Raw genomic sequence first — 12,280 nt, forward strand, 5'->3', positions numbered from 1 at the left:
CAGGGAGACCATCGACAACGGGAAAACCGTTGACGGCGGAGGAAGTGCAGTCGACGAAGGCCGCGTCGACGAGAACACCGTTGACGGAGATACCGTCGACGACGAGTACCTTACCGTCGACGAAGGTAATTTCTACGACGGCACCGTCGACACAAGCGTCGACGACCGCAGGGACATGGAAAGAGTCTGAGCTGCTATTGCATGCCATGGATGCCTTCCCGCCTCAAACATCCCATATCACCGTAAAGATCACAAAAAGGCCAATTACGCCAACCCTAACGTCGCCCAGTAAGGTGCAACAACTACCTCCATCCTGCCTATTTCAAGATGAAGAGTCGGAGGAAGAGTTATATACACAGGCCACTAGCCCATCAGACTTGGTGCTTAAGTGCCAAAGCACAGACGAGGAGCCGGAAGAGGAGGAACATGTAGAGCAATCAGTCCACACTCAAGTGCACACACAGGTTACACCAATGGTGTGCCTACCAGCATCCATTGTCTCAGACCTGCAATTCCTAATAAAGGACTACAAGGAACGGTTTCCGGAGAAACCCGCTACCCCTACACTTCCAGCTGCACAGGTACCTACTCCTTTGTCTCGACACAAGCCACCTCCAATGGTGCTTAGTAAAGAGCAGGAGCCAACACAAGACATTCACTCGTCTGACGACGAGGAGAGAGATCAGGAAGAGGGCGAGGTCCGTGACGACGAGTCAGACCAAGATGTAGACCAGGACTATGTTGCACATTCTCCGGCCTCTCCAGAGCCACAATCTTCGGAATCACCACCCGCAGACATTGGTGGATTCCATAATCTTGTGGAGAGGGCTGCCAAACGATTCCATATGTCTATGGAAACACAGGAGACTGAATGCTTCCTTTACGATATCAAGAAGCCCACTAAAAAGACAACCAGGTCAATCCCCATCATTGACTTTATCTGGAAACAAGGCAAACAACTAATGCAAACGCCAGCTTCAATCCCAGTGGTAGTGCCCAGGCGCGATAAAAAATACAAGGCAACCTCATCGGCGCCAGCATGCCTCACAGGTCACCCCAAGGCAGACTCTGTGGTAACCCAAGCGGCGCAGAAAAACCTGCGTAATCCAGCATCGCCTCCGTCAACGCCACCTGACAAGGAAGGCAGAAAGCTGGATACTATCGGAAAACGTTTCTCCACCACGTCGGCCATGACAGTGAAAGTGGCCATTTCAATAGCACTTCTGGGCCGTTACAATCGTCGACTCTGGGCAGACATTGCACCCTATCTAGCTAATCTGCCAGAGGATTTAAAGGAGGAGGCTCATTCGCTTCTATTAGAAGGCCAAACATCTTCCTCCGAGCTCATCGACTGCGCAATGGATGTTGCCATGACTGGTTTCAGGCAACTGGCAGGTGCAGCCGTACTAAGAAGACAAGGTTGGCTCAAGGCCACCTCCTTCCGCCAGGAAGTGCAAACGAAAATCCTCGATATGCCCTACGACGGCCAGCATCTCTTTGGCGAAAAGATTGATGAGGCCCTCACCACTATTAAAAAGGACACGGCACTGCCAAAGCTCTTGGAACTCTGCAATTCCGGAACCAGTCCTTTCGTGGAAGCAGAGGAGGAGGACAATCTTCATATAGGGGTTTCTACCAGAACAGGTCTTCCTATCCGTACACCCAGAGCAAAACGCAATACCAACAGCGACAAAACCAGCCAGGACGTCAGACTTCCTACGGCAAGTCAAACTACAGGGGGAAAAAACAAAAAAGACCTGCTGGCAACCGCCAATGACTCGTTTCAATGGCCAGTCCATCCACCATTGCATTTTTTAAAACTTGGAGGGAAACTCACATACTTCCTAAACAATTGGCAGAGGATAACAACAGATCGGTGGGTGCTCCAACTCATTCAATTTGGACATTCTCTGGAATTTGTCTCAATTCCCCCAACAACACCACCTTGCCAACGGTCCCACAGGCACCTTCGGTTGCTTCTTCAGGAAATCGCTTCCATGCTCCAAAAGGGAGCGATAGAGAGAGTTCCACTGGCCCACAAAGGGAAAGGTTTCTACTCCCACTTCTTCCTAATTCACAAAAAAGGGAAAAAGTGGAGGCCAATCCTCGACCTCAGGGCACTCAACGTGTTCCTAACCGTATGGTAACACTACAGGAAATCCTGGGTCTCCTGGAAGAAGGGGATTACATGACGTCCCTAGACCTACAGGACGCCTACTACCATATTCCTATCCTCAAAGGGCACAGGAAGTACCTCAGGTTTGCGGTAGCAGGACAACACTACCAATTTCGTGTCCTTCCGTTTGACCTCAAATCTGCCCCACGGATATTTACCAAATGCCTCACCCCTGTGGCAGCCTTCCTTCGTCAACAGGGTCACCAGGTCTTCCCATACCTTGACGACTGGTTGGGAAAAGCGACATCTGCGACCACCCCAGCCACATCCTCCAGCGCCTGTCTGAATATTTTCCACCGACTAGGTTTGACCTTCAACCACGAAAAGTCGGCACTGGAACCAAACAAGGTCATTACTTTTCTTGGAGCGACTCTGGACACGGAACGCGTCAGAGCTTTCCCCTCTCAGGAGAGAAAGGTCAAACTCATCTCCCTGGCCACGTCAGTGGCATCACGGAAGACTCTACCGGTCCGCACCTTCAAGTCCCTCCTCGGCATGATGTTCTCATGCATCATGCTCATTCCCCACTGCTGCCTCAAAATGCGCCCTCTCCAGGAGGAACTAACGAAGCAATGGACACAAGCAGCTGGATCATTCGAGGACCGCATACGTGTCACTCGAACTATGGTCAAGCACTTACAGTGGTGGAGATCGCTCACACACCTGTCACAGGGACTACCGTTCCTGCTTCCTGCAGAACCACACGTAATAACAATGGACGCATCCCTAGAAGGCTGGGGAGCGGTCCTCCAAGAACTCCAGATCAACGGCAAGTGGACGTCACAGGAAACCAAGCTCCACATCAATCTACTGGAGTTAAGAGCGGTCTTCCTAGCTCTACAAGCGTTCCTACCACGCATTTGAAACTCCCCAGTGCTCGTCAGGACAGACAACACCAGGACGATGCACTACCTGAACAAACAGCGGGGGATGCGATCGCTCTCACTATCTCGAGAATCGCAAAGAGTCTGGAACTGGCTTCTCGAACATGGAATAACGCTGAAAGCGGAATACGTTCCGAGCAAGGACAATGTCTTGGCAGACGCTCTGAGCAGAGAGAGGTCTCCATCCCACGAATGGGAGCTGGACACAGAGGTGCTGGAGCACATCTTTGCGGAGTGGGGAACCCCTCGAATAGACCTTTTTGCCACCAGAGAGAACGCCAAATGCCCAAGCTTCGCAAACAGGCATCACCAACCGGGGACCCTAGGAAATGCTTTTTCCATCGCATGGTGCAACGTATTTGCGTACGCCTTTCCGCCATTTCCACTGATACCCAGGGTTCTCAGGAAGATGAAGTCGGAGCCCTGCACTCTGATCCTCATCGCTCCATCCTGGCCGAGGCAGCACTGGTTCACGGACCTTCAACTCCTCTCTGCCCGAACACCTCTTCGCCTGCATCACCATCCAGCCCTGCTCACAATGTCCCACGGGCAGGTTCTCCACCCGAACCTGAGCCCTCTAAAGTTGTCAGCCTGGCTCCTGAATACCGCGAATTCAGCCACCTAAACATCCCGCAGGAGTGCAGAGACGTCTTCGCAAAGGCTACAGCGGACAGCACTAATAAAACCTACTCACTAAAATGGAAGCAGTTCTGTTCTTGGTGCGTGGCTGAAGGCCTGCACCCCTTCCACATCACTCCACAGCAGCTGCTGCCATACTTACTGCATCTAGCGCAATCGGGCCTTGCACATGCATCCATCAAAGTGCACCTAGCGGCGATCTCCAGATTCACAAGGACTTCTGAGGGTCCATCCCTGTGGGCGGACAGACTTATAAAACAATTCCTTAAAGGTTTATGCAGGTCCTTCCCACGACCAAGACCAATCCCTCCGTCGTGGCACCTCAACGTGGTCCTTCACCAATTAATGAAGCACCCCTTTGAACCCATCCATAAAGCGGAGATCAAATTCATCTCATGGAAAACGGCCCTCCTCCTAGCTCTAACCTCTGCCAGAAGGGTCAGTGAGTTGCAGGCTCTCTCAATCCAAGATCCTTTTATGCAATTCAGGGAGGACAGGGTCATTCTTCGAACTAACCCTCGGTTTAGTCCAAAAGTCCCCTCGGACTTCCACCTTAACGAACCAGTGGTACTCAGGTCATTCTTTCCAAATCCTACCACTGCAGCCGAGCGAACTCTGCATTCATTAGATCTGAAGAGATGTCTCAAATTATCGACAAGACACAACACTTCCGAAAATCATCTCAACTCTTCATTGCCTTTAGTAGACCACGAAAAGGCATGCCACTGACAAAACAAAGTATTTCAAGGTGGATTTCTTCAGCGATCACCTTTTGCCATGACAAGGCCGGACGGCCTTTGGACTCACGAGTCAAAGCTCATTTGACAAGAGCCATGTCCACGTCTGCGGCGCTGTTTGCTGGAGTGCCGGTATTGGACATCTGCAGAGCGGCGACCTGGAAGTCCCCGCACACCTTCACCAGGCACTATTGCCTGGATACTGAGCTGATGAAGGATGCAGCAGTGGGCAGAGCAGTGCTTCGCCATCTATTCCAGTGAGGTGAGCCTTCCTACATCCCTCCATCCTTTACTGGTATGCACATTCTTTTACTAATACTTACATGACAATGCATTTTGGTGGTTTGCAGTCGCGTGATATGTATTATCTACAGACTCATATATGATGTTCCATCAAAAATGTGCATAATGTATTGCTTGCTACTCTGATTCAGGCATGTGAATCTATGAAAGACACCCAAATACTGGATAAGAAATGCGTTACTTACCTGTAACTGCAGTTATCCAGTATTAGTGTCTTTCATAGATTCACATGCACCCTCCCGCCTCCCCTGGAAGGACTCACCTATCTCTCTAACAAGTTTACGCCGAACTAGCTTGGTGCGTACGAAAATCTGAGAGACTTGGGCTCCTGACAGGAAGGTTCTAGAAGGAGGTGGTAGCTGATTGGTTGGTTTTCTTTACTTTGGTCCTTTTTACAAAAGGACACAGATAGGCCACCAAGGTGGGACCCTTGGGCCTACTCTGTTTTGGTCCTTTTTACATAAGGACGTGGATAGGACACTAAGGTGAGATCCTTAGGCCTATTCTTTTCTATGTATGTCTATAGGACATTACTTTTTATATACCGGAGGCTCCCGTGTCGACGACGGGGAATGATTCAGGCATGTGAATCTATGAAAGACACTAATACTGGATAACTGCAGTTACAGGTAAGTAACAAATTTCTTACCTCTCATCCCGGTGTTGTTAGATCAGCTGCGACATGCCAAGGTGTTCACTAAGCTTGATTTAAGAGGTGTTTACCATCTCGTTCGCGCCCGAGAGGGCGACGAATGGTCACAGCGTTCCTTACCAAGTTTGGTTTGCTTGAGTATTGTGTTATGCATTTTGGTTTGTGTAACGCCCCTGCCGCTTTTCAGTTTTTTATTAATGAGATTTTGCGTGAGTTTTTGGATATCAGTGTGATTGTTTACATTGATGACATTTTGGTTTTTTCCCTGTCTTTTGAGGAATGGCTCCATTACCTTTGGGGGCTCGTCACCCCATTACTATGTATATGGATCATAGGAATTTGGAGTTTTTCCGGTCCGCCAGGGCTTTGACTCCCAGACAGATGAGATGGGTGCTATTTTTTAATGAATACGATTTTACCATCACGTATAGGCCATCTGCTCAACAGGGGAAATCAGATGCATTATCTCGGATTTATGCGGATCCATCACAGGGAAGCAAGATAGAGGAGTCCCGTTTTATGATTCCCAGTGATAAGATCGTTGGTTGTGCCTCCATAGATGATTTTATGGTTAAAGTGCAGGATGAAATTAAACAGTTGGATCTGGCTCCATGGCTGTCGGAACTTGGGATCACGTTAAAGAATGGGTTATTGTATCAGGCAAAGAAGTTGTTTGTGCCCCCTGAGTTGTGTACACTGGTTCTTACATATTGTCATTCATCGTCCTTAGTTGGGCATCCGGGGGTCAATAAGACCAAAGAGCTGTGTATGCGTTGGTTTTGGTGGAAGTCTCTGGCCCATGATGTACAGGTATTTGTGGCCTCATGCCCAGTGTGTGCTGTAAGTAAGTCCTCGCACATGTCTCCATCTGGGTTGTTGCACCCTTTGCCAGTTCCTCCCTCCCCCTAGCATACAATCAGTATGAACTTTGTGACCGATTTGCCGCTTGATTCAGGGTTTACGGCCATTTTAGTTGTAGTGGATTTATTCACTAAAACGGCACACTTTGTTCCCCTGCCAGGGTTACCTACGTCGAGAGAATTGGCTGATGTGTTTATGGCCCAAGTGATCCGATTGCATGGGGTGCCTACTGCCATTGTTTCAGATAGAGAGGCACAGTTTGTTTCACATTTTTGGACTGCCCTGTGTCGGTCATTAAAGATGGAGGTACGTTTGTCAACAGCTTATCATCCACAAAGCGACTAGCAAACAGAACGCACCAATCAAACCATAGAGCAGTATTTGCGCTGTTTGCTACCGTCATTGACGGGCAGTTGGGTACAAGCCCTTCCTGTGGCTGAGTTCGCATATAATAACAGCATGCACTCAGCTCTAGGCATGTCACCGTTTTATTGTTCGATGGGGTTCCATCCCAAGACAATTCCTATCCAGCCATCTGAGAGGGTGCGATCAGTGGATTCCCTGAGTAGGGGTTTGATTGAAATCTGGAAGAAAGCCCAACAGCAACTATTTGAGTCCAAGAAGGCCATGAAGGTACAGGCAGAAAGGCATAGACGGCCAGCTCCTCTGTATGCAGTTGGGGATAGGGTTTGGCTAGCAACGAAGAATCTGAAGTTGCCGGGACCAAGAAAATTACAGCCTCGGTTTGTGGGTCCCTTTCCTGTCCAGAAGGTGGTGAATCCAGTTGCGATCAGGTTGACTTTACCGGCTGAGTATAGTATTCATCCTGTATTTCATACCTCTTTGTTGAAACCGTATGTCACCACTTCTCAAGAGTTGCCACCTCCTCCTCCTGTTTTTATTGATGATAACGTGGAGTACGAGGTTAAAACTGTTTTGAATTCCAAGCGGATGAAGGGACGGCTGTATTACCTTATTGACTGGATGGGTTATCCCCCAGAGGACCGTTCTTGGGTTCCGGCGAGTAGGGTGCATGCTGCCCGGTTGGTTCGTCTGTTTCATCGCCTACACCCTGGGAAACCTAGGCCTGTAGGAAGGCTTTTGGGAGGGGGTACTGTGGGGGTTCAAGGGGGCCTGGTGCCTTCTGTCTAGTTCCCCGTTCAACGGTTTTAGCTTAAAGTGCCAAGTGCATATGCAAATTTATGGATGCTCCCTAGGGCTCGCTTTAAAAGGGGGCTGCCAACAGGAAACCGGTGCTTGGTTTCTTCATTGGTCCCTTGCCGTGTGTTTCCTGTTCCTGTGGTTCTACCTTGTCCCCCTCCCTTTCGAGCTCTGTTCCAGCGGTCTTTTCTAGTGCTGGGTTTAGATCCCTTTTTTTCCCTGTTACCCTGTTTCTTATTCCTTTGGGCATTACTGAACCCTTATTGGGGACCTGTTTTTGATCTTCGGTGACGTTCTGGGACTCGCGGCTGCATTTCCTATGAGTTCTGGCGTCCCGTTATTTACCCCTTTTTGTATCCAAACCATCTTGTTGTACGTTGTGTTTGGGTGGTTTCACGAAGGAGCTGAATAACGGCCGTTTTTTGTGCTACCTTTGTGTTCTTTTTTAGATTCCAGGTTTTTTTTGGGTGTCTTTCGAATTCCCTTGATGCCTTTTTTCCCCTGTCCCTTTTTGTCGTATGATTGTGAAGTCCACCCCCTTTGACATTCTCGGTGTTTCCCGAGGGGGCGTGGTTGGTCTGGGGTTACGCAAGAAACAACCAATACGATTGCAGTGGAAGAAATCCTGTTTCGTATCAAGCCACTCCCGTTTGTTAACTGGGGTAAGCAGGGAGGTCGGTAGTTCGTGTGTGTACTTGGCACAGGTATTGTTAGTAGGGGTGTGTTTAATCTTGTTCCCTTTTTTCATTTATAGCGGTCTCGTCTGTGTCAAGCTGTCAGCTGCCAAGAAGCCAGAAGAGACGAGCTGTGTTCCCCAAGACCATGGGTTCCCTTGTTTTGTTACCCACCGTTTCCCGGTGTCGTGTTCTCCACCATCTGTTTTGATTGCGGGTGTTGGGGGTCACGGCGAGGGTAGAGGATTGGGACGTTCTTCACTCCTGCGGTGTTGGGCTGGTCGGCATCGGAACATTAGGAACTGCACTGGTGAGAGGTAGAGTGGAGAATGGGTACTAAGTACCAGGGGTTACTGCCCCCCACGCTGTGAGATAGCAAGGACCAGAGACATCTGGATAGCCTAGGGCCTAATCCTGGCCGCGGACAACTAGGGAGTACAAGTGGGGTAGCTTAGTTGGTCCTGGGAGCTTTGACAGAGGGAACCACATGGGTTTAGAATGGGGTAGAACTGGTATGTGCCCCAGCAGCTGCAGGGCCGCGTCTGTGTTCTATCGCTCCATGCAGGGAAGCCCATCAAGTTAATGATTGGTCTACCTTAGCTTTTGGCTAGAAGGGGTTTCTGTTGGTCTTGGCCCTTTTTACAGGGTCATCCCTGAAGTTTTTGCATTCCTCCTAGCCTTTTGTCTGACATGATGTTGGTGGTTTTAGTACTTTGGGTACTTTAGCACTGCTGTCCAGTGTAAAGTGCTTGTGCTCTCTGTGGTAAATATGGTACGATTGGTCTACACCTGTCTGGCATATTTAATTTACCTGTTAGTCCCTTGTAAAGTGGTATCTCAGATACCCAGGGCCGGTAAATTAAATGCTACTGGTGGGCTTGCAGCTCTGCTTGCACCACCCACCAAGGTAGCCTTTCAAACCTGTCTCAGGCCTCTGCCATTGCAGGGCCTGTGCGCGCAGTGTTACTGTCGCCGTGAAGTGACATCTAAAGTGTGTGCCACGTCTGTGACCCCCTTTTACTGCATGTCAGTCACCCCTAAGGTAGGCCCTATCTAGGTTTATGGGCAGGGTGCATTGTAGGTAGAAGGTAGGACATGTACCTTTAAGTGTGTGGCATGTACTGGTTGTGACAAACAACCATTTAGGTTTCTCACTGCTGTGAGGCTTCCCTCCCATAGGAATGCATTGGGGATTCCCTGATAATTATTTCAGTGGTAATTCCTGATAGGAGAGGAGCAGCATGGTCAAGTTTGGTATGTTTGGAATAGTAATAATAAATGCTGTGCAATGGTGTGTGCAGATTTATTATCACTATTTTTGAAATGCAACTTTTAGAAGGTAGAATTTCTGTGTACTAGGTGTCTGCCTGCCTTGTGTGTGTTGCATGTCTGGCTCTGGAGTGACAGGGGCTTTTGAGGTGTGTGGCTCCAGGGAGGGCAGGGTGAATCAGCGCTAGGCTGAATAGGAGATCTGCATTTGGAATAGTGGGAGGCGTAGTCCCCTGACCCTGAATAGGTCTGTGCCTGCCCAAGTGAATACTGACTCTGCCCCACTATGGTGGGTCTGAGGACCGAGCCCCATCTGACAAAGCAGGATGGAAGCCTGGTAAACAGAATGCTTTAACACCCCCCCAGAACCATTTGAGGTAGGTTCCCCAAGCCCTGTGCCAGGGCAGAACAAAGGGAAAATGAATATATATACTGGGGCTGTGACCCCATGAAAAGTGTGCTTCCTTGTGCTTTGGGATACTTTCTGCTGGCTGGGCCCCAGGAGGAACCACCATGAGGGACTGCCTCCTTGCTGGAGGGCTCATGGGATCTGGCCTGCCTGGACCCAGCCTTTTCCCCTGGAACTTTGGGATTTCAGCGCCTCATGAGTGCTGCATCACTTTACTCATGCTCTAAAGGCAGGGAGAGTGCTGGAGCCCTGCAGTGCTAGACTGTGCACCAACCTGAGGGAATTCCGGCATGGGGACCCCCCAGTGCATTTTATTATCAACTTCCTAAACGCCATGTTGTTGTTTTACTGTTGTTTTTAATGTCATATGATTAATACTATTACAAGAAACTGTAAACACACATACTAGCGGGTTGTAGGATATTTAATAATATCTTTTAAGGCAAGAAAGTTAACCTCAGTATATCAACCCATAAGGGAAAAATGGGGAAAAGAAAGGCGGGTACTGCACAACCTCTGTGTGAAAAAAGGGCTCGGGAGACCGAAAACAAACACTGCTGAGTTACCTAACAGGGGCGATTGGTGCTTTAGAAACGCAGATATCCTCAGTAGAAAAGACGTTGGTGTCAAGAACCTGAGGCATGGCAGCTGGGTTAATTAACGCTAGCGTAGTAGTGGCTGGTTCATCAGGGGGATCAACAGACATAAAGGACATGCTACCCCAGAATGGTAGTATTCAAAACTTGTCAGATCACGTAATACTGAGTGATCACAAGTCTTTTACAGAGCCCCCTAGAAGCGGCAAAAAAATCCATCACGTCCAAATAAGCGGCGCAAAAAAGTGAAGGAGGGGGCGGTAACTAGCAGATAACCAAGCCCATTAAGACCAACACACCCAACATGTTTAAATCTTGTAAATAAACAGTTGGTACCAAAAAAGGTGCCATAAAACAACCTACAGTAGACACAGGAAATAAAATAAAAAGCAAATCCCAGGAAAATGACCTAAGGAATCTAACCAAGCTAGTCGAAAAGTTAGACGTCTTCCTGAGAGACTCGCTGACTAAGATAGAGAAAAGAGTAGATCAGATTGAGGTACGTTTGACTAACTTTCTAGCTGAAGAGGAAATAGCTAAATATGTACTTCATAACCCCCCGGCAAGAGGGCCATGGCAACCTTGGAAAAAGTATAAGTACTGGGCAACATAAAGATCAGCAGCCTATCACTCAGTACAGAGAGGTTCCAAAGACTAATACAATTGCAGCCAAACAAACAGAGCAATCTCCTCCCCTACGTACTTCCACACTTAATATCATCTGCCAAAATTTAAATAGGGGCGATAAGGGAGCAGAGATACAAGATCATAGCTCTAATCAGTTCCCTCATCATCAATCCACTGTGCCCCTAAATTTCAGGACCACCCCAATTGGAGCCCCTTATTTAGACCTACCACCAGCTATCACACCATATACAGTTATGCTTGCAAATGTACCTAGGTTGAGGGCACAAGACATTGAATCATGGCAAACTCTAAGGAACAAGTCCATTCATTGGCTAGGAACAGAGGTGGGGCTCACAGAAAATCTCTTTATGGAGTTTAAACTGGACCGCAGGGTAACTTGGGTTGGTAAAGATCGGAAAACCCTACCTGGAAACTGTGTTGTACTAATGTTTAAAACGCCCCAGTTAGTAGAAAACATCCTATGGAGGGCAGGGAACAACACCATGATCATGGGAGGCATTAATATACTGCCTCTTGGATTTTTCTACTGGCCACCAGTTGCAATGGAAAGAGGTAGTATTAGCAACGAGGCGAGAAATCAGTATGCGTACAATATACCGGTGGTTAACCGATTCAAATTACTCCCAACTTTAGATGAGATACATTCCCTGGAATGGGTATCTGAACCTATATTAAAAAAATCACGGTTCATACCATTCCCGTTTTAGAAACCACTGTCCCAAGTATCCCAAGTATCAAAGGGCTCCCTTAGGAGGAAAATTTGCGTTGAAGAAACAGATTAACACGCTAAAAGACAATCCCTCTAGCTCCGAGGTAACCCCAGACAGCAGACTAGTGCTAGGGCTGAGAATGAATGCGGAGCTGGGTTTAGAAACCCCTCTACCAACTGTAGTAACATCTGACATGCATATTGAGAGTACGAACAAGGAGAGAAGTATATCATTTTTGTCCGTAAATGAAATTCACATTGATTGTTATAGACTACACACGGGAGTCTCAAGGCAGGACTTAGTATATATATATATATATATATATATATATATATATATATATATATATATATATATATATATATATATATATATATATATATATATATATATATATATATATATATATATATATATATATATATATATATCAAATTTGGTGCCGATACACAAAATATCTTTTGTAATTTCTAAACCCAATTATCAAATTGTGAATCTGACTATAGACAAATGAAACTGCGTGGTCCTGATTAATTTTAGAACAATGCACAGAAGGAACAG

This window comes from Lissotriton vulgaris, chromosome 6 (assembly GCF_964263255.1).
Source record: "Lissotriton vulgaris chromosome 6, aLisVul1.2, whole genome shotgun sequence".
Taxonomy (NCBI): Eukaryota; Metazoa; Chordata; class Amphibia; order Caudata; family Salamandridae; genus Lissotriton; species Lissotriton vulgaris.